The 22811-nt window shown below is 38.2% G+C and overlaps 1 protein-coding gene across 1 annotated transcript in view; it reads right to left on the bottom strand.

Annotated features, from left to right (window-relative positions):
- The window catches only part of RASAL2 (RAS protein activator like 2), a 385749-nt gene that overhangs the window by 282246 nt on the left and 80692 nt on the right, over positions 1–22811 (bottom strand). The window lies entirely within an intron of this gene.

Below are 22811 nucleotides of genomic sequence, written 5' to 3'. Positions count from 1 at the left end.
TCTTTAAAGTAAAAAGCCATCTAGGTCAGAAAGAAAGGAAGAAATAAAACAGCCTTTATTTTCAGATGACATGGGTATCTGTGGACAAAAACACCCAAAAATCTACCAAAAAATTTCCTGGAACTGTAATAACTACAGCAAGGTCACAGGATACAAAGTTAAACAGACAACAATTGCTTCCCTATACAACAACAAGAAACAGTTGTAATTAGAAATTTTTTAAATATCAGAAATTTTTAAAATATCATCTATAACAGCATATCATCCTCTTCTAAAAAACAACAGAAATACTTGGTTAAAAAATCTGTATAGAATCTATATGCAAAAACTACTAAATGTTGTTGAAGAAACTCAAGATGTAAATAAATGAGGAGCTATTCCATATACTGGAAGATTCATTACTGAAAAAGAGTCATTTCTACAAACTTGATCTATATATTTGGTTGGCCAAAAGTTCATTCAGATTTTTCTGTAACATCTTGGAAAAAACCTGAACAAACTTTCTGGCCAACCCAATATATCAATATAACCTCAACCAAATTCCTAGCAAATTATTTTGTGGATACTGACAAACTGTTTTAAGGCTTTATAAAATGGAAAAAGTCTAAGAATAACCAACATATTACTGAAAAAGAACAAAGATGAAGGATCACATTGCCAGATCTTAAGACTAACTATAAAGCTGCAGGAATCAGGACACCGTGGTATTGGCAAAAGAACAGACAAATAGATCAATGAAACAGAATAGACAGCCAAAAACAGACCCACACATATATAGATAACTGATTTTGACAACATCAAAAAGGCAGTGCAACAAAGGATAAGTCTTACAACAAATCAGATGTCTATATGTAACACAATGAACCCAGACACAGATCTCATACCTTTCACAAAAATTAACTAAATGTAAAACACAGACACAAATGTAAAATGCAAAATTATATAACTTATAGAAGAAAACAGAAAAAAAAATCTACGTGACCTGGTATTTGATGCTTCATTTTTAGATACTGCATCAAAAACACACAATCCACGGAAGAAAAAATTGACTGAGTAGGAAACTTGAGCTTTGCGAAAGATACTGCTAAGTACAAAAACAAAACCCATATTTTCTGCCAAGAAAATATTTGTAAAACACATATCTGATAAAAGATTGATCTTCAAAATACACAAAGAATAATTAAAATTCAACAGTAAGAAACAACCTATTAAACAATGGTAAAAGATCTGAAAAGACACCTCATCAAAAAATACACAAATAGCAAACACACATATGAAACGATGATAAATATCATATGTCATTGGGGAAATTCAAATGAAAACATCAATAAGACAGCAGATACAAACTATTATATTCAAAACAGATAAACAACAAGGTCCCACGGTATAGCACAAGGAACTATATTCAATGCCTTGTAATAAACTATAATAAAAAAGAATATGAATATATATGTGTATAACTGAACCACTGGATTTTAATACAGAAACTAATACAACATTATGAATTAATATCTCAATAAAAAATTAATTTAAAAAAAAAGACAGTAAGATACAACAATGCACCTATTTGAATAGCTAAAATCCAAAACACTGACAGTACCAAGAGCTGGAGAGAATGAAAAGCAGCAAGAATTCTCATTCACTACTGGTAAAAATGAAAAATAGTTCAGCAATTTCTTGAAAAGCTAAACATAGTCTTACATAGTCATATGACCAAGCAATCACGCCCCTAGGTATTTACACAACTGTTTGAAACTTACATCCACACAAAAACCTGCACACAGATGAGCACAGCAGCTTTATTTACAATCATTACAACAAGAAGCAACCGAAATGTCCTTCAGTAGGTGTGGCTATTTAATAAGCTATTAAACAAAAGAAAGGAATGAGCTATCAAGACACATAAAAACATGAACTCTTAAATATATATTATTAGGTGAACAAAGTCAGTTTGAGAATCCTACATAATACCTATGATTTCAACTGCATGACACTCTGGAGAAGGCAAAACCATAGAGATGGTAAACAGAGCAATAGCCGCCAGGGTAGGAAGAGACAGAGGTGTCAAATAGGTGAAGTAGAGGGAATGTTCTCATGCAGAACTCCTCTGGACGGTACTGCAACTGGGGATACATGACACTATACGTTTGTCAACATACAGAACTTTACAGCATAAAAGATTGCATCTTAAAGGATATAAACTAAAAATAAATCATTCAGGAAGTCTGGGGATCCCAGGATTGAAAGCAGAATGTGATAAAAACAAACTACTTCTCGTACAAATGTGTGAAACAATCTCACTGAAGGTGATGGGGGTAGCAAGTGCTACAGTAAGGGACTTTGGAGTCTGTAAGAGGGAAAAGAAACTATATAAAAGTACTCTAGGTGATGAAGTTATTTCCCACAGAGATGTGGATTAACAATTCTAAAACCCATAGACACATATACTGAAACTGAACAAATAAGTAAATGGGTGTCGGACTATGAGAGCCAGGTTTCTCACTGCTGGAGTGAGAAATTACAGATAAACCATGGCAGGAAGGTAGAAAGATCCATGTGGTAACAGGTAAGAGTTAGAGACCTCAGTATGAACTTATGTTTTAGCTTATAGAGCTACAGATGGTCACATTTTAAAATATTTATTGATATATGCATATACACAGGTCAGTATACACACATATATTTCCTTCCTCTGTCAACTTAACAGAGCTTAGAAACAACAGTGAAAGTGAAGTTGCTCAGTCGTGTCCGACTCTTCGCGACCCGTGGACTGTAGCCCACCAAGCTCCTCCGTCCATGGGATTCTCCAGGCAAGAATACTGGAGTGGGTTGCCATTTCCTTCTCCAGGGGATCTTCCCAACCCAGGGATCGAACCCAGGTCTCCCACATTGCAGGCAGACGCTTTAACTTAGTATAAACAATAACAACCAGTGCTCAGATCTTGAGTCCTATTACCATTCTCCAACAAAAGAAACCAACACTCTTTGGAGAAATAGATGACTCCAGGGCTGGAGTAGCAAACATGTTAGATGGGCCTGTAGCATCTTGTACTGCCAGGAAGTTAGGAATGTTTTCAAACTGAAGCACAATGATGGGGACTGTCAAAAGGAGCAAGAGCCAGCTAAAATACAGTATGAAAAAGAGGGGAGAAGGATGACTTCACAGTGTAGAAACTTGACAAATGCTAACACAGTCTGGTGATCAAGGCCAACATCAATAGTGTTATGTTCCTAAACATAATACCTGAAACAGTAGAACTACTAGATGAAAACAGCTAAAAATCTTCTTGACATTGGTCTGGGCAATGATTTGGGGTATATGATGCCAAAATCACAATGAAAGCAAAATATACAAATGAGATTACATCAAATTAAAAAGCTTTCACACAGCAAAGAAATAATAGAAAGGTAACCTAAAAATGGGAGAAAATATTTGTAAATCTTGTACCTCATAAAGGGCTAATATCCAAAATACATAAGGAACTTCAACAACTCAATAGCTAAAAATAAAATAACTTAATATAAAAAAAGGATAAAAGCCCTGAATAAACATTTTTCCAAAGAAGACATACAAAAGGCCAAAAAATATACAAGAAGGTGCTCAACATCACTAACCATCAGAGAACTACAAATCAAAACCACAGTGAAGTATCACCTCACATTTGTTACAATAACTATAGCCAAAAAAAGAAAGAGAAAGATAAGTGTTGATGAGAATGTGGAGAAAAGGGAACAGTTGGGCAACTGTTGGTGGGGATGTAAATTGGTATAGCTTTATGGAAAATAGGATGGAGGTACCTCAAAAAATTAAAAATAGAACTGCCATATGATCCAGCAATCTCACTTCTGGGTATATAGCCAAAGAAAATAAAACCTGGATCTTGACGAGATATCTGCACTTCCATCTTTAGCATTATTCACAATAGCCAAGACATAAAAACAATCTAAGTGTCAACAGACAAATGGATAAAGAAAATGTGAGATACACACACACACATATATATACATACACACACATACATATACAATGGAATACTATTTGGCCTTTATAAAGGAGGAAATCCTACTATTTGCAACAACATAAATGAACTTGGAAGACATCCTGCTGATTAAGTCAGAGACACAAATACTATATGATCTCTCTCTATACAGTCTGAAATAGACACAAGTAGAATGCAGTTGCCAGAGATTAGAGGGCAGAGAAAAGGGAGATAATAGAACCAGTAAAAAGACTCAGTTATGTAAGATGAATAAACTCAACTCATCAAATGTACAGTGTACTGTGACTACAGTTAATAATACTGTTCGGTAAACCTAAAATTTTTTAAGACAGCAGATCTTAAATTCCCAGCTCACACACACACACACAACTATGCAAGGTGACAGGTATGTAAAATAGCTTGACTGTGGTGATCATTTCACAATTTGTATCAAACATCAAGTTATACACCTTAAATATCTACGATCTTGGTCACTTATACCTCAATAAAGCTTTAAAAACAGTGTTATGTTGATAGTATGTACACGTGACATAATCTAATGAAAATGGCATTTTACCTTTGTATCTCTCCCCAGAACACTCTTAACCCAAGTCTAATCATGGAAAAAATGATACATGAATCTCAATAAAAGCACCTAACCATTACTCCCTAGAACTGTCAGGGTCATCAAAAGCAAGGAAAGCCTAAAAATAAAAAAAGGAAAAGAAAGCAAAACAAAATTTACTTGATAGGGGGGAAAAAAAACAACAAAAACAAGGAAAGCCCAAAAACTGTTATGGCCAAGAAACACCTAAACAAATAAAGACAACTAAATGTAATGGGGTATGCTGGAGAGGATCTTGGAACTGAAAAAGTACATTTAGTAAAAACTAAGGAAATACTTTCATTCCAATCCCAAAGAAAGGCAATGCCAAAGAATGCTCAAACTACCGCACAATTGCACTCATCTCACACGCTAGTAAAGTAATGCTCAAAATTCTGCAAGCCAGGCTATAGCAATACGTGAACCGTGAACTTCCAGATGTTCAAGCTGGTTTTAGAAAAGGCAGAGGAACCAGAGATCAAATTGCCAACATTTGCTGGATCATGGAAAAAGCAAGAGAGTTCCAGAAAAACATCTATTTCTGCTTTATCGACTATGCCAAAGCCTTTGACTGAGTGGATCACAATATACTGTGGAAAATTTTGAAAGAGATGGGAATACCAGACCATCTGACCTGCCTCTTGAGAAATCTATATGCAGGTCAGGAAGCAACAGTTAGAACTGGACATGGAACAACAGACCGGTTCCAAATAGGAAAAGGAGTACATCAAGGCTGTATATTGTCACCCTGCTTATTTAACTTATAGGCAGAGTACATCATGAGAAACGCTGGGCTGGAAGAAGCACAAGCTGGAATCAAGATTGCTGGGAGAAATACCAATAACCTCAGATATGTAGATAACACCACCCTTAAGGCTGAAAGTGAAGAGGAACTAAAAAGCATCCTCTTTCATCAAGAGGAGAGTGAAAAAGTTGGTTTAAAGCTCAACATTCAGAAAACAAAGACCATGGCATCCGGTCCCATCACTTCATGGCAGATAGATGGGGAAACAGTGGAAACAGTGTTAGACTTTATTTTGGGGGGCTCCAAAATCACTGCAGATGGTGATTGCAGCCATGAAATTAAAAGACGCTTACTCCTTGGAAGAAAAGTTATGACCAACCTAGACAGCATATTCAAAAGCAGAGACATTACACTGCCAACAAAGGTCCTTCTAGTCAAGGCTATGGTTTTTCCAGTGGTCATGTATGGATGTGAGAGTTGGACTGTGAAGAAAGCTGAGCGCTGAAGAATTGATGCTTTTGAACTGTGGTGTTGGAGAAGACTCTTGAGAGTCCCTTGGACTGCAAGGAGATCCAACCAGTCCATTCTGAAGGAGACCAGCCTTGGGATTTCTTTGGAAGGAATGATGCTAAAGCTGAAACTCCAGTACTTTGGCCACCTCATGTGAAGAGTTGACTCATTGGAAAAGACTCTGATGCTGGGAGGGATTGGGGGCAGGAAGAGAAGGGAATGACAGAGGATGAGATGGCTGGATGGCATCACTGACTCGATGGACGTGAGTCTGAGTGAACTCCAGGAGCTGGTGATGGACAGGGAGGCCCGGTGTGCTGCAGTTCATGGGGTCGCAAAGGGTCGGACACAACTGAGAGACTGAACTGAAATGAACTGAAGGAAATATGAATAAAGTATAAACTATAGTTAATAATGGGCTTCCCTCGTGGCTCACTGATACAAAGAATCTGTCTGCCATCACAGGAGACTGGGTTCAATCCCGGAATCAGGAAGATCTCCTGGAGTAGGAAATGGCAAACAACTCTAGTATTCTTGCCTGAGAAATTCCACAGACAGAGAAGCCTGGTGGGCTACAGTCCATGGGTCACAAAGAATCAGACATGACTTGGTAACTAAATAACAACAATAGTTAATGATAATATATCAATATTGGTTCATCAGTTTTGGCAAATGTGCATTAGTAAGATGTCAATAATGAGGAAAACAGGTGTGGATAGATGAGAATGCAGCAGTATAATTATAATTCTTGTACAAATCTAAAATTATTCTATCATTAAAATTTTGTTTAAAGAAAGCATAACAACACCAGTGTCTACACATATTGACTACCTCTCTTGACACATACACACACACAGGCTCTCTTTTTTTCTGGAACAAGCAGTAAATTATGAAAGAAAAATCATGCAGTGCACAAAATACAGATACGATCAAGATACCACTTACCTTGGATTTCTACCTCTTTCTTGTCTTCAAAGTGTTGCTGGCATTTTCAATGTGTAGGGATTTAAAGTGAGAGGATAAATTGTAACTGACCTGCTACTTCCCCAGATCAGGGAGCTGGGAAGGGTACATACTTGACAATGAGAAGATGGTTAAGTCCTAAAGATCTAATGCATAACAAAGAGATTATAGTCAACAATACTGTATTATAGACTTAAAAATCGCTAAGAAATTAGATCTTAAATGTTCTCACCACAAAAAAGAAATATCTGATAAAGATGTGATGTGATAGACATGTTAGCTAAAGCTACAGTGGCAATCATACCGCAATAAGATAAATGTATCAAATCAACATTTTGTACAACCTCAACTTATACATTTTATAGTTGATTATCTCTCAATTTTTATAATAAATTAGGAGTTCCCTGGTGGCCTAATGGTTAGGATTCTGGGCTTTCACTGCCACGGCCTGGATTTAATCCCTGCTCGACCCTGGGTTGAGATCCTGCAAGCTGTGCAATGCAGTAAAAAATAAATAAATCAAATTATATACATAAATTACACAAACTGAGAGTTTTTTAGAAAAATTAATAAAATTGAAAAACCTCTAATCAGATTGATCAAGACAAAAAAGGATACAAATTACCAATATCACAAGTGAAATGGTGGTATCACTGCAGGGTCTAGAGACATTCAACAGGTAAGAAAATACTATAACTAACATTATGTCACTGAATCCAGTGACTTAGAATGGCATGTATATCTCAGCTGATATTAAAACTGGCCTAGATTTCAGTTTTTACTTCCAGCTTTAACTGGTACCTCTGATGTAAGCTATGGTTATTTGTACACAAAGTGTGTTTCACATAATGCTCCTTTTTATAAAGTCCTCATTCAGGATTATTTTAGTATTTTCCTAAATAAACATTTTAGATACTTCTAGTTGCAAAACCAACTATAAGAACTGTGGCTAAGGTAGGGTAATGGTGCCTTCTTTTCTTCTTTCCAATATCCTATTTTGCTATTCGATTTTTTTGCAAGAGTAAGAAAAGTTAAGATTTATGAAATTAAAATGTGTTGTCTTTCTTGTTGGGTGTTAATGCCACTTGGTTCAATTTAGCCTTTATATGCTTCATGAAAGAAACTACTATTAAAATAACATTTTAGTAAAATACATGTTTTCTAGTGATCGGTTATAAACAAAAAAACTTTTTAATCTGGTATGTTATATGTCTTAATGCTACATGTAGAAATAAAATTTCACTGTAGATAAAGCATCCACATTAATAAATATTAACATTTCATAATCAGTCTCTGTAAAACTCAAGTGAATGAACACTCATGCTAGATGTGTTCTAAAACCCTTTCTCTCTCTCATTGTTATTTACAACAATAAGCAGTTTTGCAAATGCTGAATACACGACAGGATATTTGGCTTTCTTTTTTACCCCAGAAAATTGTGATCATTTTCTGTGTCATATGAATACAAGATCATTATTTATTATCTGCATTAGCTACTTTGTTGGACTGTTTTTGTATGCAATGACGTGGTCACTGGTTGAAGATAGAGTGAGAAACAGCAGTAACAATAGATAATCAGTTGCAGGAAGGGGGTTGTCTGAACACAATCCCACTTAAAATGTGGTAGCCATTATTATCTTTTCTATAATCTGTGCGGCCTATTGAGAGTGAAAAAAAATCACAGTCGTTTGCTACCATTTTGAATAAAGTGGTGATTTTTTACTCTTCCCCCATTCCTACATGGTCTGAATCAGTTACTCTCAAATTTCACTCTTAAAGCTCCTTTCTTCCTTCTTCTCCCCCTGCCACTTTCAATCCCTTCTCTTCCAGTTCTTTATTTGCTCAAGTTAAAAGAGCAGTACTCTACTTTTAGCCACAAAGGAATAAGAGTATTGTAGAGAAAGTATGCTGCTACTGCTGCTGCTAAGCCGCTTCAGTTGCGTCCGACTCTGTGCAACCCCATAGATGGCAGCCCACCAGGCTCCCCGTCCCTGGGATTCTCCAGGCAAGAACACTGGAGTGGGTTGCCATTTCCTTCTCCAATGCATGAAAGTGAAAAGTGAAAGTGAAGTCACTCAGTTGTGTCCGACTCTTAGCGATCCCATGGACTGCAGCCTACCAGGCTCCTCCGTCCATGGGATTTTCCAGGCAAGAGTACTGGAGTGGGTGCCACTGCCTTCTCCGAGAGAAAGTATAGTCTTTAGAATTAGACTGACAGGAGTGAGAATCTTGCCTTCATCAAGGAAGCTACTTTGTTTTTAAGGTCAGTAGTACACTAGGGCCTGCTCATACCGCTGCAGGGCCAAACATTCCCTTCTCTTCCTAAATTCTCTTCACTGACTTTATCTGAAATTAGTTGATAGCTTGAAATCAGCCATGATGGAAGCATTTGCTCCACAGAAAATAGCAAATGCTTCAAACCAGGGCTTTTTTTTTTTTTAAACTAAGGAATAAGTTGTGGAGCATTCACCTACACAATATCGGCTTAGTTTCCACATTTTTCAAACAGGCTGATAACATCAACTCTAAAAATATGTTGGAAGAATTTCAAATATTCTAAGTAAAACACCTAGCAAAATGCCAGACGTATATAAAGCATTTAGTACGTGGTAGATGGAACATTGTTATCGTCTTACAGAGTCTGGCTATCTGAAAGCAAGGCATTAAAAAAAGCATGTAAGCCAGGAAATCAATAATGAAAAAGTGTAACAGACCCTATTTGTAGGGCAGGAATAGAGATGCAGACACAGAACAGGTATGTGGACACAGCAGGGTGGGATGCGGGGAACAAGATGAACTGGAAGACCAGGACTGACATACATACACTACCATGTGTGAGTTAGATGGCTAGTGGGAACCTGCTATACAACAGAAGGAGCTCAGCTCAGTGCTCTGTGATGACTGAGAGGGGTGGATGGCAGGCAGAACGAGAAGGGGGTGGAAAAGGAAGGGGACATATGTACATATACAGCTGATTCACTTCGTTGTATAGCAGAAACTAACACAACATTGTAAAGCAACTATACCCCAATAAATTTAAAAAAAAAAAAAGCTGGCCTTTATTTTAGTAGGGTTATTGGATCCTTCAGAATTTATAAATGGGAAAAATTAAAACAGTATTCCATACAATACACCTCAATGAATGGGAGGTCTTTTTTTGCATCTATTCCAATTTTCCAGGTTCCCTTTTAATTATTATCTCCTCTGCTTAACTTGTCAGCCAACACTTGTGCACATGAGTTCAGTCACTCAGTTGTGTTCAACTCTGTGACACATGGGCTGTAACCCACCAGGCTCCTCTCTCCATGGCATTTTCAAGGCAAGAATACTGGAGTAGGTTGCCATTTCCTCCTCCAGGAGATCTTCCTGACCCAGATCAAACCTGCATTTCCTTAGCTCCTACATTGGCAGGCAGATTCTTTATCAATGAGCCATCTGGGAAGTCCATCAGTCACTACTACATATCATATAAATGCAGAATTTTTGAGTGGTGTCTTGGAAGGATTCAGAAAGCCACAAGACATACGAGGAAGTATTATAAAAGGGAAGTCATGAATGGGGATAATTTAGTAACTGTAATTACTTCCTTGGTAGCTCAGACAATAAAGAATTTGAAGGAGACCCAAGTCTGATCCCTGGGTCAGTAAGATCCCCTAGAGAAGAGAATGCTTATCCACTCCAGTACTCTTGTCTGGAGAATTCCATGTGCAGAGGAGCCTGGCAGGCTATAGTCCATGGGGTCGCAAAAGAGTCAGACACAACTGAGCAACGAATGCTTTTCAATAACTGTAATTAACCATGCATTAGGTTCACCATTAGGATCATCTGTTCACTATTTCTTCAGACACTGAACCAAGATCTCGGCTTCCACTGGAAAAAGAGAAATTTAAATTAGTGTGGAAAGCAGTATCAAAATTTTAATTTTCATTATTATTTTTATTATTATAAATGTGACTTTCTCCTAACAAAGTGGCAGAAGAGAAGGGATTATTGCCACCAATAATCTTGGATTGTAATCCATACTCCTAGGTCTTGTGTTTGAAGCTTTCTCAGTTTACTGAAAACTTCAGAAATTTGAGCAAAATCCCTTGCCTATAGTGTATGTATAACAAACTGACTTTGAATACTTCATTTAAAAAGATCACTTGGAGACCTCCAAGGGTCTCAGAGTAAAAAGTGTTTATAAGTCTGTTTAGAAAGATATTGTTCTTCCTCCCTTCATCAAATAATGATTTGAATAGTTTTCTACTTCACCTCTTATAAATAAATACCAGGTTTTCATTTCAGATATTGCTCTGTTGCAAATATCACATAAATGAAACAAATTATTTAAATAATTTTTTTATTTTCACATTCTTGTTTCAAGTGGTTAGTACCCACATTTCCTACTCAGTCCTATATATCCTCTGACGCTGATTTATTACTTCTATTGAAGTTCATTTTTTCACAGTAACCTAACATCTAAATCAGAGAAGGCAATGGCAACCCACTCCAGTACTCTTGCCTGGAAAATCCCATGGACGGAGGAGCCTGGTAGGCTGCAGTCCATGGGGTCACTAAGAGTCGGGCACGACTGAACGACTTCACTTTCACTTTTCACTTTCATGCACTGGAAAAGGAAATGGCAACCCACTCCAGTGTTCTTGCCTGGAGAATCCCAGGGACAGAGGAGCCTGGTGGGCTGCCATCTATGGGGTCGCACAGAGTTGGACATGACTGGAGCAACTTAGCAGCAGCAGCAGCAACGTCTAAATGTTTGCACTGGTATTAAGAAGTCCTCAAATTCCTTTCTCATCACTGAAGCAAGTCTTAAGATTACTAACACTCTGAAAGCCAAAAATCAACTCAATAAGCAACACTCAACAAAGAACTTGAAAACGATAATCACAAGAGAGATAAACTCTTCAATATGAGATTCAAGTTTTAGCTATGAATAATTTGAAACTTTATGAAATGATGAACATCAAGATTAGAAATGTTGACACTTCTGTGGTGGTCCAGTACTTGGGTATTCACCTGCCAATGTAGGGTACACGGGTTCTGTCCCTATCTGAGAGGATCCCAGATGCCACAGAGCAGCTAAGCTAAGTCCACGTGCCACAGCTACTGAGCCTGCATGCTGCAACTACTGAAGCCCGCACACCTATATATAGCCTGTGTTCCTCAAGAGAAGCCACTGCAATGAGAAGACCATGCAACACACCTGGAGAGGAGACCCTGCTCACCACAACTAGAGAATGCCATTGTGCAGCAATGAATACCCAGTGTAGTCAAAAATAATCTTTTGGTTTTTTTCTTACAAAAAAAGATTGGAAATGTTTTTCTAGTCTAAAACGTAACAGTTGTTGTTGTTCAGTTGCTCAGTCATGTCCAACTCTTTGCGACCTCATGGACTGCAGTATACCAGGCTGCCCTGTCCTTCACCATCTCCCAGTTTTCTCAAATTCATGTCCATTGAGTTGGTGATGCCATCCAACCATCTCATCCTCTGTTGTCCCCTTCTCCTCCCTGCCTTCAATCTTTCCCAGTATCACAGTCTTTTTTAATGAGTTGACTCTTCATGTCAGGTGGCCAAAGTATTGGAGCTTCAGTTTCAGCATCATCCTTCCAATCAATATTCAGGGTTGATTTCCTTTTGGATTGACTGGTTTGATCTCCTTGCTGTCCAACGGACTTTCAAGAGTCTTCTCCAACACCACAATTCGAAAGCATCAATTCTTAGGCCCTCAGCATTCTTTATGCTCCAATTCATATATCCATACACGACTACTGGAAAAACCATAGCTTTGACTGTACACACTTTTGTCAGCAAGGTAATGTCTCTGCTTTTTAATACTCACTCTAGGTTTATCACAGCTTTTCTTTCAAAGAGCAAGTGTCTTTTAATTTCATGGCTGCAGTCACCATCCACAGTGATTTTGGAGCCTAGGAAAATAAAGCAGTATGGGGCATTATCTATTATTAACTACAAAAAGTATTTACAGAATACCTTAGAATTAGTCAAGTTCTATGGTCCTTTAAGAAGGAAATGGCAACCCACTCCAATATTCTTGCCTGGAGAATCCCATGGACAGGGGAGCCTGGCAGGCTACAGTCCACAGGGTCACAAAGAGTTGGACACAACTGAGAGACTACATTATGGTCCTTTAAATTAGCTATTTATACTAAAGTTGTAGGCCTGCTCCCTGCCTACCTTCTGGAACCATCTAACACCACCAAGCACCCTTCCCACTCAGCATTATTTGGTTTCTTTGGTTTTTCTAACACACTATCCTTCATCACTCCAAAGGGCATTTCCAACGATGTTCCTTCAGACTAAAATGTTCTCCCAGTGCTCCCTCTATTTTAAATCCCAATTCAAATAACACGTTCTCAGAGAAGTCTTGCCTTATCTCCCAGTGAAAGCCACATTCCTTTTCTTGACACCGCTTCAGTTCAGTTCAGTCGCTCAGTAGTGTCCAACTCTTTGCAACCCCAAGAATTGCAGCACACCAGGCCTCCCTGTCCATCACCAACTCCCGGAGTTCACTCAAACTCATGTCCATCGAGTCGGTGATGCCATCCAGCCATGTCATCCTCTGTCGTCCCCTTCTCCTCCTGCCCCCAATCCCTCCCAGCATCAGGGTCTTTTCCAATGAGTCAACTCTTCGCACAAGGTGGCCAAAGTATTGGAGTTTCAGCTTCAGCATCAGTCCCTCCAAGGAACACCCAGGACTGATCTCCTTTAGAATGGACTGGTTGGATGTCTTTGCAGTCCATAGGACTCTCAAGAGTCTTCTCCAACACCACAGTTCAAAAACATCAGTTCTTCGGCGCTCAGCTTTCTTCACAGTCCAACTCTCACGTCCATACATGACCACAGGAAAAACCATAGCTTTGACTAGACGGACCTTTGTTTTGGCAGTGTAATATCTCTGCTTTTGAATATGCTATCTAGGTTGGTCATAACTTTTCTTCCAAGGAGTAAGCGTCTTTTAATTTCATGGCTGCAATCACCATCTGCAGTGATTCTGGAGCCCCCCAAAATAAAGTCTGACACTGTTTCTACTGTTTCCCCATCTATTTCCCATGAAGTGATGGGACCAGATGCCATGATCTTTGTTTTCTGAATGGTGAGCTTTAAGCCAACTTTTTCACTCTCCTCTTTCACTTTCCTCAAGAGGCTTTTTAGTTCCTCTTCACTTTCTGCCATAAGGGTGGTATCATCTGCATATCTGAGGTGATTGATATTTCTCCCGGCAATCTTGATTCCAGCTTGTGCTTCCTCCAGCCCAGTGTTTCTCATGATGTACTCTGCATAGAAGTTAAATAAGCAGGGTGACAATATACAGCCTTGACATACTCCTTTTCTTGTTTGGAACCAGTCTGTTGTTCCATGCCAGTTTATATTTACACATCCATTGTTTGTGTAACTAAACTTTAGGCTCTATGACAGCAGGAACTGTCTATTCCTGTTCATCATTATAACCTCAGGATTTAGCACAGTCTCTAGCACATGGTAGCTAAATGAATGAATGATATCCACAAATTAATACAAACTAAACTTCAAGACATATTAACCAACATTAGATGTAATTCAAGATCACAGCATAACTACTGAATCCCACATAACACTGCTGGATACAGTATTATCAAAATTTAAGAAAAATATCATACTGAAACCTATTGGTACCATTGAATGTATTAGCTTTCAAAGGCCTAACTCAGGCACTTTATTTTTTCTCAATAGCAGGGAGACATTGAGTAATTCTCAGACAGTATCACATCCTGTATGCATGACACTGTTCTCTCACCTACTCATGTTACCCACTGTACCTTTAAAAGAGAAAAAAAAAAAAGAAGGAAATATTCAGAGGAAGGCAATTCCAGAGATAGCACATTTCAGATCTGTTTAGCATATAACAGTCTACACTGACAGAATCCTCCAAGTAGAACATTAAAATTACAATCAGTATTTATAGTCTAATATTATACGATTAACCAACTCTGATTCAACATCAACTGTCTAAAGCGTTTATTAAGAAAGATTCATATAATAAGAGAGTTTTCAAGGCAGAAGCTGCTTTGTCTCCCTTTGCCTGGTAAAGTAATAAAGTTATGCTTTTCTACTTCACCCAAAACTCTGTCTCTGAGATTTGATCCAGCGCCAGTGCACAGAGAGGTCAAGGCTTTCGATAACTATATATACCATGACAGAAGTCTCCTTAAAATTGTAATTTGTAACAACACTAATTATTATTCCACTAACATTAAAAAATTTCCCTGTGATCAGGTGTTATTAAAAAAAAAAATTCTGAACTCTATTCAGTACTCTGTAATAACCTATGATGGAAAAGAATCTGAAAAAGGATATATGTATAACTAATCACCTTGCTACACACTTGAAACTAACACAACATTGTAAATCATTGCCAACATAAAATAGAATTTATTTTAATTTAAAAATAAAATTAAAAAAGGAAAGATTGTGAGGCTGAGTCTAAGCTCAAAAAAAGAGAGCTGTGAAAGATTATTAATGAAATGTCAGCAGGTGTTCAAAAGCCTAGGAGAGTAGTGGCAAACAGGTAATATATTTGCCCATTCTAGTTAAATGCCATGTATTTTTTTATTTATGAGAGAATTTAAAATGTATATGTATTTTGTGAGTCACATGAATGTTTTTTATCTGAATATATACCTGGAATATATGCTAGTAGGGGAAAACAGCATAAGTTAAAAAGGACAGTGCCTTGAGAGGCTGTAACTACCTAAATTACTGATTGCCTAGACAAAACAAAGAGGCTTTCACTACATAACCAGTTCTGACAGGTTTCTTCAACTTGAAAACCTTAGCACAGAATGTTTCCACTCTGAAAATATCACCCCACTTTCAATGCCATATGGAAATAGAAAGTTCTGACACAATAAGTTTTTAAAACGTGAACCAAATGGAATAAAATCATAAAATATAAAGTGCTATCACCATTACTATTGTTATTTAAAAAAGAAAAGGTTCAGAAATGATATCACATACCTTTTCACCATCTTTAAAATGGAACGAAAGTATGCTGCTGCTGTTGCTGCTAAGTCGATTCAGTCGTGTCTGACTCTGTGGGACCCCATAGATGGCAACCCACCAGGCTCCCCCGTCCCTGGGATTCTCCAGGCAAGAACACTGGAGTGGGTTGCCATTTCCTTCTCCAATGCATGAAAGTGAAAAGTGAAAGTGAAGTCGCTCAATCATGACCGACTCTTAATGACCCCATGGACTGCAGCCTACCAGGCTCCTCCATCCATGGGATTTTCCAGGCAAGAATACTGGAGTGGGGTGCCATTGCCTTCTCCGATGAAAGTATGGGGTTGGCCCAAAAGTTCATTTGGTGTTTTTCCATAACATCTTACCAAAACCCCAAACTTTATGGCCAACCCTATATTGATCATAAATTATTTTCTAATAAAGATCAAAGTGTAGTAATGGTCTAAAAAATAAACTGCATTAATTAAATAATTCAGTTATTAAATAATAACTATAAAACTCCATAGTCATTACTATGTGCAATTTTTCAAAAGAGTCAATGTTTATAATAAACACAAAATAAAATATGATAAAAATAAAGTTTAAAATATATATATGTTTTATATTTAGGCACATGCATGCATGCACAGAATCCTTCTGGATGGATACCATGGCATTAATGGTTAGCTCTGGGAGAGAGGCCTGAAAAGCTGGGAGGGTCTAGAGCAGGAAGTGGACTTCCCTTTCATCATACTTCCTTGAGGTTGTTTTAATGTTTTCCATATATGACTTTCTCCCCTAAAAATTTAATAAAATTTTTCTAAGTTAAGTGAATGGAATTAAGTAGGAATAATTAACCATTCCTATAACTTAACTAAAAGGGGGAACATTTTAAAATCATGGAAGATCTAAGATCTCTCTCGGCATTTTATTGAGAAAACTGAAACAATTAAAAAATTCTGTTCTCCCGAAGTTAGTGGTCAAGTCAGTGACATCGCCTCTAAAATCTAGAACTTCCTTATTCTCAGTAATATGCCAAGTACTATATCATTCTATCTCATTTAAGTTATAAAAGTAATGTGCCAAGTACTGTATCATTCCATCTCATCTTAGTTATAAAAGTATCATGAGCTCCACAGAACAGCAGAACTAAACGCATCTCTTCAAAGACTCTAGGTAAGCAACATACAGTAATCAAGATTTGATAGTAATTTTTACTGATTTAAAACAGGCAACTCAAGCTGAAATCTGGCAGGATGATTATTTTTTAAAAAGAGCTCAGGAAGGAGCTGAATTTAGCTCATCAAGGAACTAGCTGCTGCCTGCAATTGTCCTTGAAAAGTAAATGCCAAAGTCAAAAGGTTCATGCATGAATCCTTTGGGCTGCTTAAATCCAGAAGCAGAAGCAGGAAACTAATTAGCCTCTCATTTACAATCTGTTTGGGCCTTCTTGACTGACCTAATTATAACTCATCTCCAGTGCAACCTAATCATTTAGGGAATTTAGTCTAGAAACAGTTCAATTTCATCTAAGCTATGGAATCCATTGGGCTTTCCTTGTGGATCAGCTGGTAAAGAATCGGCCTGCAATGTGCGAGACCTGGGTTTGATCCCAGAGTTGGGAAGATCCTCTGGAGAAAGGAAAGGCTAAACACTCCAGTATTCTGGCCTTGAGAATTCCATGGACTCAACAGTCCATGGGGTCTCAAAGAGTCGGACACAACTGAGAGACTTTCACTGCACTTCACTTATGGAATCCATAACTTAGGTGCCACCCTGATAAGAGAAGTCCTCATTAACTCTTCTTCCCCCAATGATACACTCACTTGAAAGATATTTTCGAGTATCATTCAGTTTATATTCAATATGTGTTAGAAAAGACATTTTTATTTCAGCAAAAATAAATGCATTTAGATTTTTCCAATTAAATATATTTGAATCTTGTATTAATCTTGGATGGCAAATAAAAAAGGAAATACAACAAATATTAGAACAGAAAAATCCTTGAACAAATTCCCAAATAGTTAAGACATAGAAAGATACAGATGAGAGATATAGATATTCTAAAAAGACAACTAGGAGGAGATACTGTTTGACCCAAATTAAGCATTTAGAGAGAAGTCTAATAGACTTCTCTATTAGAAAAAGATCATATGATAATGCTTCTTTCATATCATACTCATTTATTAGGAGACAAAGACTTGTCTTGCAACTTCTTAGAAAAAGGGATAGAACAAAGGAAAAGGCTGCATCGACTAAGCAAAATTTATCCACCAGTCACTGCCTCTCCATACAGTATGAACTACGGTCACACATATAGGAATAACTGGAAAGAAGGGGAGACTTAAAGAGATAATAATTTTATTTTTAAAAAAAACAATTTTTTTAATGTTAGACTTGATTATTAATACAAAATACTTCTTTTTAAGTTTGTTTGTCATAACTGATATCTTGGAAAGCTTTACCCAATAATTAAAACTCCTCTCCTGGAATGTGGCAGGATTTTCCCCTTAAGTTTTAATGAAATGGTTTCAAGAAATTTAATTCATTTTCAAAAATGGATTTCCTCAATTACAGGATTTCAATCCTACTTTTGCTAGTCAAAAAGGGAAGAAGTGATGGTAAAAGTGTGTGTGTATGCGTGTTAGTCTCTCAATCACATCCAGCTCTTTGCAACCTCACGGACTGTAGCCGGCCAGGCTCCTCTGTCCATGGAATTCTCCAGACAAGAGTACTGGAGCGGTTTGCCATTCCCTTCTCCAGGGGATCTTCCTGACCCAGGGATTGAACCTGCATTTCCTGCACTGCAGGCAGCTTCTTTACCATCCGAGCCATCAACCTCAGTGAACCTCAGGGAATGTCATTGTGCTCCAAGGTTCACAGAAAGAGAACCAACTCCTTCCACACTTGTTAGATTCCATCAGGACCTCAGGGGCTCTTTTAACTACATACTCAAAACTATGAACCATTTGTTTATATTGTGTAATTTCAGGGAGTACCCAAACCCCAGATTAGCACTTTTGCTCTAAAAAAGAATGATAGGTTTATACACTATCAGCCAAGGCAAATGTTATATGTAGACGTATGCTACAATGTGATGATAGTCTTTTATTTTATAGTTCACTTATTCCTTGTACCCTATGGTAAAGGTCATTATTTCTGGAAAGAACAACACTATGAACAAGCCACAAAAAGCTTACTAAAGACACACTGGACTGTCAGAACTATTATCCTATTCAGCATTTCTCTAGGGTAGTGGTTCAAATTAGGGGATATGCACCCCTAGAAGGCACTCTGGAAACCTGTGAGGGTATTTTCAGTTACCACACTAACTAGAAGTTGTCACAAAGGTTTAGAGTTCTCTTTCTTCCCTACCGTTCTGGGGAGGGAGGAAGAAGAAAGAACAAGCAGGTTAAACATCTTGAAATTCATGGCTGTTTCCACACAGTGAAGAATGTCCTACCAGACATTCATGTAGGTGAAAACCTAGTTCATAATGATCTAAGCCTAAAACTTAAATCTGTTCTACAAATAAATATAAGGTTGTTATTGTTGTTCAGTCACTAAGTCGAGTCCGATTCTTGGCAACCCCATGAACAGAGAATCCATGAACAGAGAACCAGGCTTCTCTGTCCATCACTAACTCCCGGAGTTTGCTGTATGTAAGTCTGCCTTATAGTAGTTCACTAATATAAGGTTCAGTTCAGTTCAGTCTCTCAGTCATGTCCAACTCTTTGCGACTCCATGAACCGCAGCATGCCAGGCCTCCCTGTCCACCACCAACTCCTGGAATTTACCCAAACTCATCTCCATTAAGTCGGTGATGCCATCTAACCATCTCATTCTCTGTCGTCCCCTTCTCCTTCTGCCTTCAATCTTTCCCAGTATCAGGTCTTTTCAAAAAAGTCAGCTCTTCACATCAGGTGGCCAAAGTATTGGAGTTTCAGCTTCAACATCAGTCCTTCCAATGAACACCCAGGACTGATCTCCTTTAGAATGGACTGGTTGGATCTCCTTGCAGTCCAAGGGATTCTCAAGAGTCTTCTCCAACACCACAGTTCAAAAGCATCAATTCTTCAGCGCTCAGCTTTCTTCACAGTCCAACTCTCACATCCATACATGACCACTGGAAAAATCATAGCCTTGACTAGATGGACCTTTGTTGGCAAAGTAATGTCTCTGCTTTTTAATATGCTGTCTAGGTTGGTCATAACTTTCCTTCCAAGGAGTAAGCATCTCTTAATTTTAAGGCTACAATCACCATCTGCAGTAATTTTGGAACCCAGAAAAATAAAGTCAGCCACTGTTTCTACTGTTTCCCCATTTATTTGCCATGAAGGGATGGGACCGGATGCCATGATCTAGTTTTCTGAATGTTGAGTTTTAAGCCAACTTTTTCACTCTCCTCTTTCACTTTCATCAAAAGGCCCTTTAGTTCTTCTTCACTTTCTGCCATGAAGGTGGTGTCACCTGCATATCTGAGGTTATTGATATTTTTCCTGGTAATCTTGATTCCAGCTTGTTCTTCCTCCAGCCCAGCATTTCTCATGATGTACTCTGCATAGAAGTTAAATAAGCAGAGTGACAATATACAGCCTTGACATACTCCTTTTCCTACTTGGAACCAGTCTGCTATTCCATGTCCAGTTCTAACTGTTGCTTCTTGACCTGCATATAGGTTTCTCAAGAGGCAGGTCAGGTGGTCGGGTATTCCCATCTCTTTCAGAATTTTCCAGAGTTTATTGTGATCCACACAGTCAAAGGCTTTGGCATAGTCAATAAAGCAGAAATAGATGTTTTTCTGGAACTCTCTTGCTTTTTCAATGTAGTTTTGTACAACTGAATATATACTGAATTTCTAGTATTTACCAAATAAGTAAAGATTATATTTACCAAGTTGCTTACCTTATTTGAAAAAGGTGTTACCAATGGCAACACCACCTGTGGATTTTAACTGAGAAAGAATGACAAACACCTTTATCAATCTGCATTTGACAGTACTACAATCTTGGTAATGAGCCTCTGACTACCTCATCATGTCCTCTAGTGTAGTCATGCTTGAGTATTTACATATTGAAATACATATTATTTTTCTCTAAAGTTGTTGTTCAGTCACTCAGTTGTGTCCCACTCTTTGCGACCCCATGACCTACAGCATGCTAGGTTTCCCTGTCCTTCACTAACTCCTGGATTTTGCTCACACTCATGTCCACTGAGTCAAAGGTCATCCAACCTTCTCATCCTTTGTTGCCTACTTCTCCTCATGCCCTCAATCTTTTCCAGCATCAGGGTCTTTTCCAATGAGTCGGCTCTCCACATCAAGTGGCCAAAGCACTGGAGCTTCAGTATCATCCTTCCAATGAATATTCAGGACTGATTTCCTTCAGGATTGCCTGGTTTGATCTCCTTGCTGTCCAAGGGACTCTCAAGAGTCTTCTCTAGCACCACAGCTCAAAAACATCAATTTTTTGATGCTCAATCTTCTTTTGCCTGAACTCCATGAACCTGGACCAATGTGAGGGTAAGAATGAGGAGGAACAATGTGCTGATGGATCAGATTACTTTAAAAGGCTTATGCTCTGCTTCTTCTTCTTCTTCTTCTTTTTTTTTTTTTTTTGACCCAGAGTATGCAGTTTTAACCACTGGACTTCCAGGAAAGTGAAGTCGCTCAGTCATGTCCAACTCTTTGCGACCCCATGGACTGTACCCTACCAGGCTCCTCTGTCCATGGGATTTTCCAGGCAATAGTATTGGAGTGGATTGCCATTTCCTTCTCCAGGGGATCTTCCCAAACCAGGGATTGAACCCTGGTCTCCCGCATTGTAGACAGACACTTAACCGTCTGAGCCACCAGGGAAGTCCCCTGGACTTCCAGGGAAGTCCTCCTTATCTTATCAACTCATATTTTCAGGGTAAGACATTTCTTTTGGATGGCCTAGAGATATACATGCAAGCTAAGTCGATTCAATCATGTGCGACTCTTTGTGACCCTAAGGACTGTAGCCCACCAGGCCCCCTGTTCGTGGGATTCTCCAGGCATGAATACTGGAGAGGGCTGCCACTTCCTCCTCCAGCAGATCTTCCCAATCCAGGGATCAAACCTGTATCTCTCATGTCTCCTGCATTGGCAGGCAGGTTATTTACCACTAGTGCCACCTGGGAAGCCCAAAGATATATAACATGTAAATAAAAATACTCCATACTCAGGGGACGTCCCTGGCAGTCCAGCAGGTTAGGACTCTGCACTTTCAGTGCAGGGTGCGATCGAGCCAGGGAACTGCCAAGAAATTTAACCAAAATGAATTCACTGGTCCCATTCAAAGTAGCTGAAAGTGTCATTAAAAATAAGTGAGAAATGATGAAGGAAGAAAGAAATGGAATGATTAATAATTCAAATCAACAAAACTTAAAAACAAACTGATAGCTTTAAACAGAAAAACACCCACACTGCCATGTATGTGCATTTGGGCATGCGTGTATAAGTGTGTGTGTGTTTAATTGTAAACAGATGCTGATATATGAATGATTAACATCTGAAACCTAAAGATCTGAAAAAAGGTTAAAGACAGAGCAGAATTCCTGAATAAGTAAGATATATGAAAAGAGCACGAATATATGTAAACAGTATGTCTTTCAGAGGACAAAGTAAACTGAATCAGCTTAAAAAGTGAACACAGAAAAACCAACACTAAAAAAAAAAAAAAAAAAAAGGCCAAAACCTACCTGAGAATTTCCCCTTGAAAAGCATGCCGTAAAACTGGGAAGAAAATTTTAAATAGTTACATATGTGAACGAATACTAAAAATATTTTAATCCTCCTAAGAAGTGTGTTTCTAATTAGATATTCCCTTTTCTGATTATATATTTTATTGTAATGAAGGAATTAACTGTGACTTAACTATTGCCACAACAGCAGCTGTTAGATTTCACTTCGTGGCTTCCACTTAATGCTCCCACCAAAACATGTGTATACTGTGTCTTAACATACTTCTTCCAGGAAAAGACCACAGAATT

Source organism: Budorcas taxicolor, chromosome 16 (genome assembly GCF_023091745.1).
Source record: "Budorcas taxicolor isolate Tak-1 chromosome 16, Takin1.1, whole genome shotgun sequence".
NCBI lineage: Eukaryota > Metazoa > Chordata > Mammalia > Artiodactyla > Bovidae > Budorcas > Budorcas taxicolor.
This window is presented reverse-complemented; position numbering and strand designations above follow the sequence as displayed.